At 34.8% G+C, this 19,099-nt stretch overlaps 1 long non-coding RNA gene across 1 annotated transcript; it reads left to right on the forward strand.

The window, feature by feature from the left end:
- The first annotated feature begins 3,214 nt into the window (after positions 1-3,214).
- LOC138806263 (uncharacterized) lies at positions 3,215-9,140 on the forward strand. The gene is made up of 3 exons (XR_011365755.1): positions 3,215-3,255; positions 7,266-7,348; positions 9,119-9,140. It is a non-coding gene; the product is annotated as an uncharacterized lncRNA (long non-coding RNA).
- Positions 9,141-19,099: the final 9,959 nt, after the last annotated feature.

Below are 19,099 nucleotides of genomic sequence, written 5' to 3' on the forward strand. Positions count from 1 at the left end.
ATGTAATAATGGTACAGATATTACAGTATAAAACCATTTCTGAATTATCTAAATTATTCATTTACTTTTTTGTCTTATCTTTGGTTTAGAGCTAGAATCTCTTTCAATTGTTGGCTTGTTATTCTTATAGTCTACCTAAAGCAATTATTAAAAGACTGTAAGCACTATAATTTGAGGGAATGTAGAAGGACTAGCAAATCTTGGTCTCGTAACATAAGGCCTGTGCATTCTTTCTACTTAATTGGTATATTAGTAAGTGATGAGTACCAGCATAGTTTAACATATGCAGAAACTAGATTATGCTAAAGGGATAAATTAATTTTAGAATCTCAGTATTTTAATAACATTTCATGAGATTGCCAATGCTGGCTAGTGGAATTTCTCTTCCATGTGGTAACTCGGGGATTCTAGAGTCCCTTAAGAAGTGATTCTACACTTTTCCTAGGAAGTAACATATCAAGTATTAAACATTTACCTTAGTAACAACAGAAGTCATTTCTGATAAGTTAGCATTAGCTGGCACCAGGTTCACAGTTTAATACAACCACAGGGCAGGATGGGCTATTGGGAAGAGCATATGGCCAGCAGTACTGCCTACAATATAGTAGTATGTTACACTATAGAAAAAAAATATGTGAGCCAGGCCCCAGTGGCTCACGCCTGTAATCCTAGCTACTCAGCAGGCTGAGATCTGAAGTTGACGGTTCAAAGACAGGAAAGTCCATGAATCTCTTATCTCCAATAAACCACTAGAAAACCGGAAGTGGAGCTGTGGCTCAAGCGGTAGAGCACTTGCCTTGAGCTGAAGAGCGCAGGGACAGCGCCCAGGCCCAGAGTTCAAGCCCCATGACTGACCAAAAAAAAAAAAAAAAAAAAAGTGTGGAAGAGTCTAGGAGAAAAAAAAGACAGGAGATTTAATAAGAATAAGAATAATAAGATAATAATAGAATAAAAACAGTAACACCTAAACAAATATACAGGTATTGTTTTTGGTGTTTGTGAAAGCTAATGCAAAGCTAGGATTCTCTACACTGATGAATGCCCACAGACACGGACCCAGACACACACTAACAGTAACACACTCTTTTTAGCTATTGCAAACATTGTGTTCTGCTCCTAGTATTACTTGCAAGTCTCCTCTTAAACCCATGTTCTTCTTGATCCTTTTTCTCTAAAGTGTCTTCCTGCCATCAGATGTCTCCACTGTGGGCCTGGTCGTGCATTCCACTTCACAGTTAATCATCTTAGATTAATACCAGGGGCACTTTTGCCTAATAGGGTTTCAGTTAGAGAAAGAGTCAGGAAGAAAGCTCCTGCTAAGTGAATACATCTACTCATTTTCTCCTGTGTTTCACATGTTCTCTGGTATAAAAGAAATCACAGAAGTCAATGGATTAAATATGAATGTGAAGTAAGGAAATATGTGATAAAAGAGAGATGGATAAAAATGTACTTGAGACCAATGGGCAGACCATGTGGTGAGCTAATATAATGCTTTAATTCTGGAATCCCCGTGGCTAGCCAGGTTGACAACATTTCCAAGATGCCAATTATCTGGAATAAATCCAAGATTATACTTTAAATAAAAATGTCCATAAATCATGGCTCTTCCACTCTGAATAGGACAAGCACACAAGCAATTACTTATGGGAGCAGTATTATCTTGCAATTCAAGCTGTTTCTTAAGTTTATTTGACTAAAAGCTTACCTTTTTCATCAAAGTGAAAAATGAAAATATTCAACTTGTCTTACTTTGTCCTATATCTGAAGTTCAAATAATTAATTCTTCAAAAACATTATATGAATGAAAAATATCAATTAAAGAAGTCAAAAAAAGTCCATTATTTCTAGAGTCAAGTTGCTGGTGCAGCTGTTGAAAAACGAAGCCTTGTGGGTAGAAAGTTACAGCACCTTCCCTACCCTTGAATGCTGCAAGGGACTTTGTACTGAAAAGAAAGACTGTCTTTTCTACTGGCTTCCCAAATGATGGTACCCATAGGACAACTCCCTTCCTGCCCAGTGGCCAGCATGAATAATGTTTAAGAGTCAGCTAGCTAGTTTTATTTCTAGTTCAAGATTTGGCCAAATGCTCTTCAATGTCTCGGTGATATTCCAGGTACTTTTCCAACTCAGAATGAAATAATCCAGGGTAAGTTCTGATGCTTGGTTGACATTAGAAATTACTTTTGTCAACATGCCAACAGAAAAAAATGTTTCTTGATGCAAAGAGAAGCTGTAAATTTAATAGCAATAATATACTTTACTGAGTAGTGACTAAAATTCAGACACATGAAGAAATTACAGAAGACAAACTAGTACTAGCTCAAAATTAGATTTCTTTAACACATTGGAAAATACTAAAATGTTATAGGAAGGGATTAAGCCTGCAGGCTGGTTTGGACAAAGTTGCCCTTTAAAATGTAAAGTAATGATAGTGAAATTTAATATAAAACTAATAAAAATCCAAACAGAAAAATTTAGTGAAAAGAACTGAAACTTAAAAAATACTTTAATATCTGAAAGAATTTACAACGATTACTTTTATAAATTGTGAAACATACTATAAATCATATTTAGAATTGTAGTTTATTTTATATGCAAATGCACATTACATACATACAAAAGAATACAGGGTTTCTTAAAATATTTCACCTAAATACACATAATAGAGTCTACCATTTTTCTATTTTATTTATTCTTAAAATATTTTCTATATTCCAATAAATTAATTCTTTGAACCTCAAATGGGCTATGGCCTACCTATATATACATATTTTTTTTCAGGTTCCAACAATAGTTTTATTCAGTTAGAATGTTAGCTATAAACAAAACAGAATAAGTCCATTAGTTTGCTCATGAGAAAGTTACCTATTACAAATCACTAATAGGCCAAAATAAGTATTAGAAATTAGTGCCGATTTTACAACAAACTTAATACCAATTTTTAATGTTAAGGCATATCAAAACTTACAGAATGTGAATGAAATAAAATTTATTTGGAATTATACAGTCTTTTTAAGGAAAGAAGTTTTAGGCTAAATTTCAATGAGCTAAGTAAGCACTTAATTTCAAAGGTTAAAAAAACAAAAACAATAAAAGTAGAATGCATCAGAAGAAAATAGATGCTGGCTTTATTTAGGAGAGACCTGATGTCTTTGAAACCAGATTGTCTACAAGTAAATCTATTTTTTCTTTACTAGACTCTACATCTTCTTCATTTATCATGGAGGTGATAGAATACCTTTCAGAGATGTGGTAAGTATTGAATGTGTTAGTGTATGAAAGATCCAGTGCTCCAGGAGCTTGACTGAAACTTTGTGGTTAAATTTTATTATAAGTGGCCTACATATATTTAAATCATTTGTTTATAAAATACCTAAATTGTTAAATCTATGAATTATAAATGAATTCTTCCCTTTATGTTCTGATGTATAAGAAAAATATAAGAATATTGTTGAAACAAAAGTCCTAAAATACATTTATATTTATATAATTTCAATTATAAGATCAAATAAGGTATAACATATCTTTTAAGAAAACCTATGAATATTATACTTTATAATTTGCATCTAAAAACTGTAGGTGCATTAAAGATGTAGATGTAAGAACTAAATTTATAAAAGTACTAAGAGGATTTGAAGACTGAAATTTGGTTAGCAGAAGGTCTTCAAATCATGATAAAGAAGTCAGAAATAGCTTTTAAGTGTGATGCTTTTATTGTTTTTTAGTACTGGGGTTTGAACTCAGGTCTCACAGTTGTTCGGTTTGCGTGCTTAGTTTGCTTGCTGGGATGGTTCTACCACTGAGCCACAAAACGAATTTAGCTTTATTTTTTGTTGTTTTTGGAGATGAAGCATCACATATTCTTCTGCCTGGGTTGGCTTCAAATAATGATCCTCTAAATCTCAGCCTCCTGAGGAGCTAGGCTATATAGGCATGAGCTAATGGCCTCCAGTGGAACTTAATTACTTGTAATGTGAACTTACAATATTTATATGTTTGAACCATTCATTACTAACACAACTGAAATCCACATGACAATCTGACAAGTTAAAACATATACCACATACAAGTTATCTCTAAAATAGATATATGCCTTCCTTAATATTAAAAATAAACATTTTTTTAAAAATTAATTTTATTGTCAAGGTGATGCACAGAGGGGTTACAGTTACATAACAAGGTAGTGATTACATTTCTTGTTGAACTTGATATCTCCTCCCTCACTTTTCTCCCACTTCCCCTTCCTCCCCCAAGTTGTACAGTTCATTTCCAACATATTGTCTTGTGAGTATCACTGTTGCAATGGTTCTCCATTTGTCCTTTGTCTCACCATTTTGTTGTTCCCTAAAAATGAACATCTTCAAGACAAAAATGTACGAGGCACAAATACAAATACTTGGAAAGAAAATGAGGAAAATTTAAACTGGTTACCAAAGAATTTCAAGCTGAAATAGCGATGTTTTTGTGCTTATCAAGTTGAAAAAGATAGATATTTAGAGTTTTAATGCCCACTCTTCTTTAGTTGACATTTATAGAGTGCTTTGCATATGTCAGACACTGCTTTAAACATTCAACATTCTGTTTAATCTTTCTTTTAAAAAACACTCTATAAATAGAGGCCATAACTATCATTTCAATGATAGGTTCTGTAAAGAGAACATCTTGAGTAATATAGCTAATCAAGATTTCCATGTACTTTCAATATTGGAATGACTGTGAATAATGTGTCTGACGTGGTATAAGTGCCACCATATTTCTAGAGCATAATTTTACAAAATACCACAGAAACACTAAAAAAGGGGCATGCTATTATTAATCAATTTTATTTGTACAAATTTACTCAAGATGTATCTTGAAACTTTTGAAAATAATCACATATATTTCTTTCCATAAACACTTTTGTAAAAAATGTATTTATTGTTATTGTAAAGGTGATGTACACAGGGGTTATGGTTACATAAGTCAGGAAAGGTATTCATTCCCACTCACAAGTGGTATAGTTCATTTCAACATAAGGCCTAGTGAGTACTGCTGCTGCATTTGTTCCTCTTTGTCCCACAATTTCTGTGATTCCCCTTCCCTTTCAAAGACAGATAGATGAACAAGCAAGACAAAAGGAAATGAAAATAAAAACAGCAACAAAGAAAAACAAGGCTCTCTTGTTTCCTTTCCTGGAGTTCATTTAGATAAATATGATTTTATATAGTCAAATGCACATAGCTATTGTGCCTTTGTGATCCTCTCCTAAGAATATCCTCTTTTGGTCTCACTGTTTGTGAATGCCTAGAGACTGGTACAATTTATCATGTCCCAGTGTAATTTTTTATTCTTTTGCCATCCAGTGTGTTCACTTGTAGATTTATAGTCACATTCTAGTTACTACAAATGAAGGTATCCATGTAAACTATGTTTCTTGGGGTTTGGAATACTTTGCTTCAATGCCACCCCCCTTTTGTTTTCGTTTTTTGATTGTAGGGTTTGCACTCAGGGCCTGGGCACTGTCTCTGAGCCCATTGTATTCAAGGCAATATAGTGCTCTACCACTTGAGCCACAGCACCATGTCCAGATTTGTGAGTGGTTAATTAGAGATAAGAGTCTCACAGGGATGTTTCTGTTGCTGGGCTGGCTTTGAACCATGTTCCTCAGATATCAGCCTCTTTAGTAGCTAGGATTACAAGCATGAGCCACTGGTGCCTGACTGCTTAAAAGCTTTTTTTTCAATATGATGAACAGGGGGTTAAAGTTACATATGTAAGGTAATGAGTACATTTCTTTTTAAACATTTTCCACTCCTTCATTTTCTCCCACTTACCCCTTCCTACTCTCCTCTCTGCCAAGTTGTACAGCTCATTTCCAACATAGTGTTTTTTAATATATATTTTTTATTGTAAACTTACTGCACAAAGGGGTTACAGTTACATGAGTAAGGTCATGAGTACATTTCCTATCGAGTATTGTTACCCCCTCCTTTGTTTTTCCCTACCATCCTTTCCTTCCCCACCTCCCCAACTGTTCCCTCCCTCGCAGCTATAAAGTTCATTTTCAACAGTGTCTTGTACATCTCATTGTTACAATGGGTTAACCTATGTCCTTAGTTCAGCATTTTGTTATTTCCCTTCCCCTCCCCAAATTGAAAAATGTATATACAAGATGCAGGGCACTAGAATCAAATACAGTGAAAACAGGGGTTATACCATAGGGTAAGCACATACAAAAGAAACAAAAAAATCACACAGTACATTATAAGTACATTAAAACCAACAGCAACAAAGATAAAACCTCTTGTGTCCCTATCTTGGGGTTCATTGCTTAGGGGATATCATTATTGCATTAGTTCATCCTTTGTCCTGCTGTTTCTGTGATTCTTTTTCCCTTCCATGGATCAGATAAACTTATTAATAAAAGGATTAGATACTAATTGTAGCATAACTATACAGTAGATTGCCTTTGAACATTTGAAATCTCATCTTTGATGAATAGCTACTAACAACAGAGTATTACACAGATTATAAAATAATACTAATAACACGTATTTTACTAGATTCTTTGGATTTACACTAGATCAGTTCTAGTTCCCAGAACTAGAATTCAGAACTAGTTCTGAGTTACTGGAAGTTGGAATATTTCACCAGGATTTCTATCCCTTGAACCTAGACTTGGTAGATGTTGAGATCCTGCTGAACAGAGGAGGAAAACCTCTTCTAGGGAAGATGATTGTGATTCCAGTGAATTCTCTCTTTCATTCACACATGGGAAAAAGGAAAGATGAGAAGGCTAAAGTGGATATTGGTTAATCATTGTGTTGGCCATGGTGATTGGTTTCAGTTATATGGAAGGAAAATGCTTTGTAGGTACACACTGGGAACAAAGAAGGATCTTTTTGGAATTTAGGAGTATGGCTGAATAGTGCCTATTCATTTTCTCATGAATTCTATTGACTAGAATGCCCCTGAAGCAAATCAACACAGAACGAAAATCCAGACATTTAAGAAGGAATGTTTGAATTCTGTACCCAGTCCAGACAAAGGACTGGCAGAATAAAAGAAGAAATAAAGGGTTGTAGAAAGAATCAATTCTAGTTCTCTACAGTATGATATAATATATAACAAATTGGTATGACTTCTTTATATCATAGTTGATGAGATGTGTACATTTTCTGTATTTGGGATGTGAACTTTTGAACTGAGCCAAAGATAAGAGTGACATCTCAGTGTCAAACAGAGTTGATTGTGTGAGTATCTTCCATTTTCCTCACTTCCAGGGACTCCATCATCAGGCCTCCACATCTATCTAGATGTGCCTAGTGTCATGTTCTTATAGATCAGAAGGAGAGAAGAAAATGAGGTAAAAATTCTAATTTTCCTGCCCCCTTTCTGCGAATTTTCTTGGCTGTGTCTCCCCATGCTTGTGTTTCTCAACCATACAACTAACGTTGTACAACTCTTTTTCCATCTAGGTTTGAGTGACCATGTCCCTATCTTCATCCACTTGTACCTCCAACTTACATCTGTTCATTTAGGACAACTTTTCAAGAATTTCACTAATCTCTTCTTTCATCTATGCCCAAACTTGTGCAATTTCCCTTCTTTTCACACAAATGTTTGCAAATATGTCTGGTATTATTGATCTGAGGAAGAGTAAGGAGAAAATGATATCATTTAATTGTTGAATGTCTCTCCCAGATGTTTATATATTAAAGATTGAGTCCATTGAGAAACATCATTGAGAGGTAGACTTTAAGCAGGGAGAAATTACGATGAAAGGTCCTTATGACATGAGGACACATTTTCAAACATTATCATGACTCCAGGCTCCCCTGGCCTCTTCTTACTTCCTAGCTCAGGAAGTGAGTGGTTTGTTCCAGCACATGCTTCTGCCATGATGTACAGACTTTACCAGAGATTCAGGCCTGGAACCCCTTACTTCCAAATCCAGGAGCCAGAATAAAACTTTATAGCTTTATTGTCTCAGGCAGTTCATTATAAAGATAGAAAGTTTATTAACACAGACTGGTTAAATAAATACTGTTGAGTCTTGACTTTTAATTCAAAATGTAAGTATAAATTTTTTTCATTTTTATATGCTTTTTATTGTAAAAATACTGTACAGAGGAGTTACAGTTACATCCTTCCCTCCCCACTTCCCCAACTGCCCCCCCCCCAAAAAAAATTCTAAAGATCGTTTTCAGCGTAGTGTCTTGAACATCTCATTGTTACAATGGGTCAACCTGTATCCTTATTAAGCTTTTTGTTATTTCCCTTCCCCTCCCCAATTTAGAAAAATGTATATACAAGATGCAGGGCACCAGAATCAAATACAGTGAAAACAGGGATTATACAGTGGGGGAAAAATATACCAAAGAAACAAAAAATCACATAGTACATTATAAATATGTTAAAAAAAATAATAGCAAGCAAGAAAAACCACTTGTGTCTCTATCTTGGGGTTCATTTTGCTTAACATCATCTTTTTTTTTTTGGGTCCGGTCGTGGGGCCTGAACTCTGGGTCTGGGTGCTGTCCCTCAGCTCTTCAGCTCAAGGCTAATGCTCTACCACCTGAGCCACAGCGCCACTTCTGGCTTTTTTATTTTTGCTTATGTGGTGCTGAGGAATCGAACCCAGGGCCTCTGGCATGCAAGGCAAGCGCTTTACCACTGAGCCGCCTTCCCAGCCCAACTTAACATCATCTTATATGGTCATATGTACTTTTGACCTTTTCTGCTTGTCCTAGAAATATACTAGTTATTGCAAATAAGGGAAACCATGGGACCTATGTTTTGTTGGAACTGGCTTACTTCACTTAATATAATTTTTTCCAAGTCTTTCCATTTCCTAACAAATGGGGCAATATCATTCTTTCTGATGGAGGCATAGAATTCCATTGTGTGTGTGTGTATCATATAAATTTCATATATATATATATATATATTTATATACTTACTAATACTGGCCTTTTGAACAAGGCCTAGCATTTGTTTGAACAGGGCCTAGCATTTGTTCAGCTTGATTACGCATCTGGAAATCTACCATATTAGTGATGCCTCCATCCCAGCTTTTTACTGATTATTTTGGAGACAGACTGTTATGGACTTTTCTTTTCTTCTTTTTTTGTAGGTTATGGGGGTAGAACTCTGGGCCTGGGCGCTGTCCCTCAGCTCTTCAGTTCAAGGCTAACGCTCTACCACTTGAGCCACAGCATCACTTCAAGTTTTCTGGTGGTTTACTGGAGATAAGTCTTACGGATTTTCCTGCCTGGGCTGGCTTTGAACCATGATCTTCAGATCTCAGCTTCTTAGTAGCTATGATTACAAGTGTGAGCCACCAGCGCTCAGCTGTCATGGACTTTTCTGAAAGTGGCTCTGAATCATGATCCCCCAGACATTAGCTTTCTGCAGACTTAGGATTATAATCATGAGCCACCAATGTCTGGCTCATAAAATGTTTTTAATATTGTTTATTTCTTAGTTATGCTAATTGAAAAGGCTTAGAGATAGTCACTGATCCTGTCATAAAGACAGTCTTGAGGATACAGATTTTGCTAGTGGACAGATATCTGGCACCATGTGTTGGCAGTCAATCTTAGGTGTTTACTTTATTGAATTAAGGGATATTGTGATAGTTATTTGAGCATTAATTATGGGTCTGTCTGTGAGTGTGTTTCTGGGAAAGACTTGTGAGCCCAATTAGCTGAAGATACACATGGAATAAAAGGTTGATTCTACAGAACATTCTCATTTAAGGTAATTATTTGAAGCCAAATGGGTTGGTATATCAAATAAGGAGAATTCAGGCAGCCAGAGAGAATCAGTAAGACTTTCAAGTGAAAATTTTCTGTGGTTCTTATTCTGACATAGGCATACATCTCTGACTTGAATCACAAAAGCTAGGCAATGGAAGTGTCCACAGGGTCTTCTATACCCTTTAATGTACATACCCACCCAGGTTTTGTAATTCATCAAGCTAATTTTAAACACAATTATCTATAATTGCTTTAGGAATCAAAAAGGAAGTTTTATAAATCAATGTTCAACAAAATAAACAACAGAGAGTAAGTATTTGAAAGGGGTGTGGTAGGGTGAAGGAGTAATGGGTAGATGAATGAAGAGGAAAAGGGGGCGAATACAGTGAAGAATTCAATGTATGTCCTACAAAATTGAGAAAGGAAAGGATTGTATTGGAAAGGATGAGTGAGAATGTTGAAAGGGACAACATTGATCAAGATATTTGTGTTTATAAACTGCTTTGTTAAGAGGCAACTCCTTTTATGCAGTTATTTAAAGATAGTTTAAAAAGAGACATTATAAACTGGCGCTGGTGGCTCACGCCTGTAATCCTAGGTACTCAGGAGGCTGAGATCTGAGAATCGGGGTTCAAAGCCAACCTGACCAAGAAAAGCCGTGAAACTCTTATCTCCAATAAACCACTAGAAAACTGGAAGTGGTGCTGTGGCTCAAGTGGTAGAGTGCTAACTTGAGCTGAAGAGTGGAGGGACAGCACCCAGGTCCAGAGTTCAAGCCCCATGACCAACAACAACAAAAAAAGATACTAATCCCTCTGTACTTAAAATGATCATCCCAAAAAACTAAATTCCTAGACCTTTTAGAGATAAAAATAGAGTTTAGGTAAATGGTGCATTACAGTGTTCACTAAGAAGTAAAAATAAAATGATCAAAGTAGAGCGTCAGTACTTTATGGTGTCTAATGAACGAAACTAAGCTTTTCATATTCTAGCTGGCAACATCAACAAAAGAGAAAGATGTTTTATGCCTTCTGATGAAAGAATATATGCTTAATGAAATCAGTTCCAAGAATGATCAAGTCCCTGGATCCTAGGGTTAATTTTCAGGACAAAAGGACTAAGGACCATGTTGAATTGCACTGTGAGCATTCAATCTACAAATCTAGATTTGCAAATTCAGGTCATATACTATTCAGGTCAAATACAAATTCAGGTCTTTATTGTGAGTTATTAGTTCTTCACCTGAAAAAAATCATAGAAGGAAAGACATGGAGTAAAGAGTCTACAGATTAAAAACAACTTGGAAAGATGGATTACATTTAAAATTGGTAAGAATGTATTCTAATAGGGCCGTGTATACAGTAATGTGATGACACCTTATCCAAGTGCAAAGAAAGTAGACTCACATGCAGATGGTATGTAGGCTAAGTTTCTAAAGTAATAAGTTCAATATTTTTGTAGAGATTTTTTGCATGATTTTTTCACATCTTTTTGCATAAAATTATTTCAATAAATAGTTTAAAATGATTAGAATGCTAAAGAGGCAGAATTTTAATCAACTTTGATACATAATATTGTTTATTGATTATCTTGAGTAGAATTAGATTTTAGAAATGTAATTTTAAGTCTGAATCCCAAAGAATAATCTGACAATAGCTGAATAAACAAAGTAATATATATATATATATATATATATATATATATATATATTTGTCAATTGTGAGGGTTGAACTCAGGGCCTGGTTAAAGGTTAGAGTTCTACCCGACTTGTGCCACAGAACCATGTCCATTTTTTGAGTGGTTAATTGGAGATAAGAGTCTCACAGGGACTTTTCTGCCTGGGCTGGCTTTGAACCACAATCCTCAGATCTCAGCCTCCTGAGTAGCTAGGATTACAAGCGAGAGCTACGGGTACCAGGCTAAAGTGACATATCTTAAGGGATAGTCAACAGTGCTATGTGGATATATTTTAAGGAATTTAGATAATATTTAAATCAGCAAATGTGTGATGCATGTTTAAAGTGATGGATATCCTAAACATTATCTGGATTTAATCCTTACAAAAGGTATACATTCATTGAGTTATGATATTGTACACCATGAAAACTGTGATTATTATTTGCTAATGCATGGTTCTAAGATTGAGAATACAAAATAATAAGAAACTTCTTTAGGTGTCACTATCACTGTGGTGAAGCATCATTTATGATGGCTTCTCAAGGGGAGAAGCTGGCTAAGTGAAATTATGTACACAGTGTGTGCTGTGACACAATGTCGGGGACTCTGGGTTGTCTGGGCCCTTCTATTTCAAGTCATGTAATGCAGCAAGATATAATACATCTCAATTTTAAAGGAATGGTTGATGTTCTTTCTGTTTATTATTTCCACCACAGAAGTAATGACCTTTGTTAAAAATGCGAGATTTGGTGTTGTTAAAATGATTGAGTTAGCAGGCAGACAAAAGTGCAAATATTTACACTATTACATTATCATTGATTTTTTTTTCTGATCCTGGGGCTTTGCTGAACTCAGGGCCTGGGGCTAGTGCTCTACCACTTGAACCACAGCATCAGTTCTGATTTTCCAAGTAGTTTATTGGAGATAAAAAAAATCTCACCAACTTTCCTGCCTGGGCTGGCTTTGAACTGTGATCCTCAGATTTCAGACTCTTGACTAGCTAGGATTAGAGGTGTGAGCTGCTGGAGCCCGCCTTTTATTTTTTTCCCCCACTAGTTTTAAATGTAAAGCCTAAGATGGTGCAAGAGGTAATGGTTGTCAGCCCTTGCCATAGAGATTAAAATATGCTTTTTTTTTTTTTTTTTGTCGGTCATGGGGTTTGAACTCTGGGCTTGGGCGCTGTCCCTGTGCTCTTCAGCTCAAGGTGAGTGCTCTATCACTTGAGCCACAGTGCCACTTTCGGCTTTCTGGTGGTTTATTGGAAATAAGAGTCTCACAGACTTTCCTGCCGGGGCTGGCTTTGAATCACGATTCTCAGATCGCAGCCTCCTGAGTGACTAGGATTATAGGCATGAGCCACTGAAGCCTGGTTAAAATATGTTTTCTTTAAACCCCGAGTAGAGCTTTGATATATGGGGTAATATTTTTTTAGGTACATGAAGAAAATTATAATTTGATGTTAATGTTTATATATGCAGACATTGAGTAGAAAAAGAGAAAAGAAAAAAATAAGGTAAAATGCAATTTGTGTAAAAAGGATAAATGAGCTTCACATGATCACAAATTCTTCGATTCAAAATGACCTACAGAAAATTTAACAACTAATACTCAGAAACAAATTATTGGCACGCTTAATCACTATCATTCTGTATATTTTTGATACAACAAAATGTATTAAAAATACATTCTTGAAAAGTGTGACAAATAAAGCATGTGACATAGTACTACAGTGTGTCTACACAATAGCCAAAGAACCCTACAGCTCTGTGTGGGTGGTAAAATTGTAGCCACTTAAATCATTATGTTTTGGTAATATCACAGACTCAAATAATAATAGATGGTCAGACCCAGCACATGTGAAGATGAGAAAAAAACAAAAACAAACAAACCAAAAAAAAAAAAAACCCAACAGAGTACACAACTTAAATACTGGTCTCCCTTTACTTGTGATATGCTAAAAATGAATTTCAAGTACTGAATGCATCACATGAGAGGAAACTATCAAAAAACTGCCAAGTTTGAGATTTAGAAATGTCACTCACTGACGCTGTTTCCAAACAAAAAGCTTTTATTCTTATGGCAGGTTTTCACAGCTTAACAGATAAGCCTGTGTGAGGTGTTTGCATGTTGCTTTCTTAGAGAGGTGATTCTATGAAAGGGGGACCACAGTGTGGATAAGGCAGGAAAGGCGTTGTTAATGGGCTAAAAAGTGTGTCGACGTTAGCCCGGCAAAATGACAATTTATGATTCAGATGAATACTCTCCAGGTCTAGGATAGCTTTAAATTATGGACAAATGCTTGCGATGGTGAACTCCCTACATTGTGCTGCCTGTTCCCAGGCTGCATCAACCAGGCTGTCCAATGGGATTACTGTAAGCCTTCACGGCAGTCGGCCAGCCACTGATGAGAAACTCATAGCCCTGGATGTTAGATTGCTCTCTTTATTCCACCCTTGTGACGGCTATGATTGCTGTCATGGTGTTAGGTTAGAAATTAGCATTTTGTGGACCAAATTTTGCCATCCAGAACATACTTAGAAAAAAAAAAAGTAATCAAAATAGCATTTTCTTCTGTCAAAAAAAAAAAAAAGGAACTCAGAGCTACCATGACATCGATGTCGACAAAACTTAGGTCAGGAAACCTGTGTGGTCCAGGTTGGCAGAGCAAAGGCCGGGGGTGCTTTCTGTTATCATAGACCTTGGCTTAGAAACCCGTGGTTTTCTTTTTGTAGACCAAGCCTGACTGTGGAATCTATGGGTGAGTGCTTGGAAGTGTTCAAATTAGAGAACACTCTTGCTCTTGCGTGTGTTATTATTGTTTATTTTTTAAAATCTAAATTAACATCAAACACTGGAGAGTGCTAGGCCGAACATCCACTTCCTCTCACATTCAGATGTTATGTCTAGAAACAATGGTAATATTTCTCTGCTTCCTCATAATAGCTTCTTTCTGATAGAATATGTCAAAGTAAACGATGAGAAGATGAAAGATAAAACAGTTGTAAAAATACCCAACAAAGTGGTAAATATTAATTTTATCTGTGCTGATTCCCTAAATATTATGAGCAAAAGATCAAAGCAATGTTTTCATACAAATCCATGTTTTGTGTCATCAATGAGTGTTTGTAAGTAGCCTTGCATTAACTATTCTTATTTGAATATCCCTATATATTTACCAAACAATTATGAAACAATGACTGACATTTCAGTTTTTTAAAAAAATTCAGTTTATGTGCTCTACATCATGTTTCAAACTTGTTTAATTTCTATTCTTCTCGTTCAAGATTAATTAAAGCATAAAAATAAAGTGATTTACATTTTAGTTGAAAAAAGACTATGAGGTCCTTATCTCTGGATTCTTCTTAGGCTATCCACAGACATGCTAATTTTTCCTGTCATTAACAGTGAGCAAGCTGGAAGGAATCTGACATGTGAGGTGCACAGATTCTGTGAGGAGCCTTGATTTTTATCCACCCATCCAAGCTTATCCGTCATCTTTAATCATGCAAAAGGAGGAATTACTTAATCATTTCATTTTATTGAAAAGAAAAAGAAAGATTTACATTAAAATGATGACATGCAAGAGGAAAAATAAATTGAAAATGATCATGAGGAAAAGGTAATGTGAAGACTAAAGCTCCATTGGTTTTGTGAAGCTCATTTAAAGCAATGATCTAGTAAAGCCAAGACATAAAAGCAATGATTATGTTAGCTGTTGGGTATAACCATCTTATCTTTGCATTCTGAGATGCATTCTCTGCCTGCATTCTTAGCCTATTATGTGAGGAAGACAAGACAAATAATTAAACATTAGACCTAGTTACTCCCTCCTCCCTCCTCTTATCCCAGATTGAATTATACTCTAATGATAATCTTATTTAGAGGAACATGACCTCAACATTTAAATTCAAGTCCTCAAAAGTCTTTTTATGAAATACTAAATTCCAGCAGGGCAAATAAACCAAACTGCTAAGAATTTAGGTTCCCCTTTAGTCTATATGTGTTAATGTAAGTTTTTAATCAACAAATACTTTATTTTTTCAATATGTGTTCATACGTATTATTAGTGTTTTTAAAAATTTCATTAATAATTAATGTTGATGTAAACAGTGTCTTTTATGTACTGCTTCATATGACAGACATAGATTAAGGTTTAAAATAGATGTTTGAAACCTTAGAAGAGTTCCTCTTGCTTATCCCTTCTATGTTAAGTTCCTTCTAGTTTTTTAGTTGAGGCACAGTAAGTGTTCCAAAAATCTTCTTTTATGTTATTTGAAGCAAAAATGTTTGCAACAATAGTCATGTCTTTTGAAGTGGTCTCCCCTACCTCCCCCTTAAAATATAGGTTATTTCATAAGGTTCAGCTAACATATCTCTGAAAATAATTTTCACTTGAATGGAATTGTGTTTAATGAAATGTCCTTTTGGCCTTGTCAGAAGAGCAATTATATCAAAGGAAATGAGGAAAATGTTTTTGATTTATTTTTTAAATGGTTATTTGGTTATCATATCTCTTCACTTTCTAGTAAATAGTTGTTTAACAGGAACTAGGTACCAAGAACTGTGCTGGATATTGGGGTATAGTTGTGAATGAAATTTCTCATGTGTATGTGATACTCTGGCATTTCCCCATAGCACAAAAGGTAAGAATCCAGAAAAAAAAAAAAAAAAGATTTGTTCACTGTTCATCTACATATGTAATTGGCCTCTTTTATAAAAACTTGACTATCATAATATACACAACTACACAAGAATCAGGTCACAATAATATTAAATGATTTCAACATTTTAGCATATTGAGACAATATAACATTTAGAATGTTTACATTCAATTTGTGCAGTAAAATTTGAGATATTCTAGAGATAATATTGTTTCTCATATAAACAAATACAATTAACAAAATAATTCAGTGAGATTTCATATAAAAACTAGGAGATATAATTGCAAGACTTAAACAATTTTTTATTTGTAAAAGCAGATTACATAGAAATTATAATTTCAAAAACTATAAAATGTACACAATTAGGTTTTAGCAATATATGCTTTATGACATTTAGGACTGACATTTAGGACTGAGAATCATGTATTAAAAATCAGCCATTCTTTACTCATCTAAATTATTTTCAATTCCAGACTATTATTACCAATTCATGTCATAATCCTTTTGGGCAGATAAAGAAAATCCTGCTTTTCTTTTTTTTAACTTCATGGGAGTATTTGCTGCTGGAAAATGCAAGAATTTCCCTTCACATTTTTAGATAGCCTCATTATTGATGAGGCTATGCCAATTATCTTTGTACATATTGAAAGAGTAAAATAACAATTTAAAAATTAGTATAAAATTGAAAGCTACAACTGTATATTTAAATAAGCTATTAATATTTTGCAATTAGTTATACATAAACATTCTATTTATACTAAAATTTGGAAAGATAGTCATGTACAGTATTTTCTTATAATGTAGGCATTTGATATTCCAGTGATTTTTTAAATCTTATCACAAAATAGAAACAAGGATATTAAGTGTGTAACTTATGGTAATTTAAATATTTTATGAAAATTCATACTAATGGTAAGATCTTTCTTAAAAGAAATTCATAATTTTTTCTCTTGGCAAAGGAAATCTGATTTCTTTTTCCAATGATTCATTCTTAACATATTTTAGTATAATTTATCACAAATTATCTCAAATACTATTTACTTATGGTAAGCAATAAAATATAATTAAAACATAAATTTCTTTGGTACTTTAATGCTGTTTTTCAAAGATAGAAAATAAAATGGGAGCTTAAATGACTTTATTTTACATTGTTTACCAAAGTATGATTTGAGTCTTCAAAATAAATATTTAAACTATAGTTTTCCTGGAAACATTCATGTTTTTAAAAGTACGTGAAATTATTTATTACTTTGAATTCAAAAATGCAACTTAGGACAGAATCTTTCAGAAAAAAAATTGTAAGAACCATATTACAGAAATGGTAAAAAAAAAAAAAAAATGGTAAAAAGAAAATAGAGTAACTTTAACTTTATAGCAATAGGTGGCGCTATTACCTAAATACTATGATTTAAATGGACGAACTAGAAGTGTGTATTCTCTGTATATGATTTCATATAGGTAAACAAATGAGAACATCTCTGAAAACTTTAAAAATTGTGAGTATAGTTTGCTACTTAGTTTCACATGTACTTAAAATCCCAGTAGTTACTCTGTCAAGTGGTGAAAATATAGATTCACATTCATGGCAATAAATACTAAATTGGCACACATCTAGTAGAATGCATTAAAAAATGTGAGTTTTTAATACAAATAGAAACAATCATTTAGTGTTATTTTTCCTACAAAATTGTACTTTATAAATGGATTTTAGTATTGGAAATTTTAAAGTGTTCTAAAAACAATAATTTAAACTTCTAAAGTGGATTGATAACACAGATTTTCCACTGGTTAAATTCTGCTGGATTGTTTTGTGTATTTCAGACCAATAAGAAGGCCATTATGTGATCTGTATATTTGTTAAATATAGTGAGTCTTGACAATAGTCTAGTCATCAGGATAATAGTACAGTATTCTTTCACCATTGCCAATATGGTCATGGTTAACATCTGAAAAGAGGGGAAAAAAAGAAACAAAATGAGCTATGTGTTCTCTATGTTTATATGAAAATGAGAATAAACAATACGGACCAAGCCCTTGCTGGAACACACTGAACCTTTTTATAAGCCACAAAATGCAGACCCTGTGGCAGGAAGATTGCAATAAAACTACCCCTTCCTCCAGGCAGACACAGCTTGTCACCAGCACAAGGCCTGAAAAATTGAACATTGGCTCCCTTACAGTTCCTACACCTCCTCACTACCTTACAAAGTGGCCTGGTAAAAGCTATGGTCTGCACCATGCCTTGAGAACTGAGTAATGTTAAATAAATTAATAGCTGATGTGGCCTTATCCCAGAAAGCTAGAAATGATGGACACATGGATGATTTGATGGTCTTTGTGACTATGCCATCCTGTGTTTGGACCATTCCTGATAGGGAGCTATAACAATAGACTGAGCTAAGTTATCACCCAGTGAAAACTACCTGGTTTGTGTAGCTCTGCTTACTTAACTCACTGTGGTAGATGGTGCAGTGCATGACCTAAACCTCCCTCTGACTTACTCCCTTACCTTCTGCGAAATGATGGCTGAGATAGGCCTCAAGCGACAGCTTGTTATAGCAATTGCCTTTTTTTGAAGAGGAGTTTGTGGCCACAGGGAGCATTGTTTGTCTGGGGAGACTCACACCTGATGTATAACAGGGAAGAAGCCTGGCCCTCACTGGAGACAACTCAACTTCATCCCTGCCCCAGAACTTCCCACAGAATGGTTGAAGAACTCCAAGGAGACTTCCTTGGCTGCTTCCTGCTATTCCTTTCAATGGTTTTTTCCTTAGGGCCTTCTCTTATCAACCTCTTTCACACTTGTGTCTGCCTCTGAGCCTGCTTCCTGAGAAATATCTGTTTCCCACACTAAAATAGGATACAAATTGAGTGACAGGTCAAGTGGCCTTGCAACATAGAGTTTACTTCATTGTGTTCTACAATCAGAACCTAGTTCTCAACAAGCATTGGCCAAAGTGATGATGATGATAATAGTAATAATAACGGATGAAATTTTGTTAACAAAATAATGGACTG

This window comes from Dipodomys merriami, unplaced genomic scaffold (genome assembly GCF_024711535.1).
Source record: "Dipodomys merriami isolate MVZ:Mamm:240054 unplaced genomic scaffold, mDipMer1.0.p SCAF_4, whole genome shotgun sequence".
Lineage (NCBI taxonomy): Eukaryota > Metazoa > Chordata > Mammalia > Rodentia > Heteromyidae > Dipodomys > Dipodomys merriami.